Source organism: Anabrus simplex, chromosome X, assembly GCF_040414725.1.
Source record: "Anabrus simplex isolate iqAnaSimp1 chromosome X, ASM4041472v1, whole genome shotgun sequence".
In the NCBI taxonomy this organism is placed as follows: domain Eukaryota; kingdom Metazoa; phylum Arthropoda; class Insecta; order Orthoptera; family Tettigoniidae; genus Anabrus; species Anabrus simplex.
This window is the reverse complement of record NC_090279.1, coordinates 180535794-180537129: the sequence shown is the minus strand read 5'-3', so window position 1 is coordinate 180537129 and position 1336 is coordinate 180535794.

Here is a 1336-nt window from a genome sequence, read left to right as displayed (position 1 = left end):
TTGTTTGGTGCCTTTGGCACCTTTCAGTGCACTGTTGTTTTCTTATAAGCTCCATTGGAAAAGGTTTTCATATTTGTCCTCTCGTGTTTTTCACACCTTTTAATACTTTCCTCTTGTCTTTAGAAATGGAAGCTATAGTTTTCACTCCGTCCGTGGATACAGGACGTAAAATACCCCTATATCAGAAAAAACATATAATATTAAAGAGGAACTCAAAAGGTTTTCTTTTCAGTGTTGGATTTCACTGTGTCTCGATATGGGTACCATGTGTAACTCGGCATGTGTCTACGCGGTAATCAAACTCTTGCCATACTCTTTCGAGCATAATTGCTGGTACAGTGGTTGAAACTTCTTCTTCTTCTATGCTTCAGTTCTTCGGCATTTTGTGGTAAAGGTGGCACATACACACAATCTTTAATGTATCCCCTTCGGAATAATTTGCAGGGAGTTACAGTAGATCTGGGGATGTGGGAGGCCAATGGCCATAACAGTTATTATCATTCCCTGCTTGACCAATCCAGGGATGGGGTAGCTCGTTCAGAAAAGTTTTGTTAGAAGTTGCCATATTTACAAAATGCCAACTGCAGTAAATGCCGGAACTACGAGCACTGGTTGAAGAATTCCAACACACAGAAAGCGTGGTCTTCGCCACAAGTTGCTGTCTTTACAAAACTCCAATTGTGGTGAATGCAGGAACTAGGAGTAGTAGCCCTTAACATTCATACAAAACCATTTTTGAGCTCCTCTTTAATATGACATATATATATATATATATATATATCGACCATATACTCACCCTTCGTGAAGTTATCAGCAGAAGTAATGAATATCAAATGCCGCTCTGTCTAGCCTTTGTGGACTTTGAAAAGGCTTTTGACTCGGTGAGCCACGCTGCTGTTATGCAAGCCTTAGCTGAACACGGCGTCGATGCTGCCTACATAAGAGTTCTCCAGCATATCTACGAAACCTCTTCAGCCTTCGTGAACATCAATGTGCCAACCACGGATTTTCCCATTCAAAAAGGTGTTAAGCAAGGCGACCCCATATCTCCCAAGCTGTTCTCAGCCGTATTAGAAATGGCCATGTCAAAAATCAACTGGCAAAGCACAGGAATCAAAATCAATGGGAAAAGGCTGAACAATTTAAGGTTTGCAGGCGACATTACACTTTTGGCCAACGACATCGATGAACTACAAACTCTAATAAATGATCTTGTCTCAGCCTGTCAAAAAGTGGGACTATCCATGAACCTTTCTAAAACCAAAGTAATGCTTAACAAGTGGGCCCCAGCAGGAAAGCTGCATGTGGGAAACACCACTTTACAACAGGTCAATGA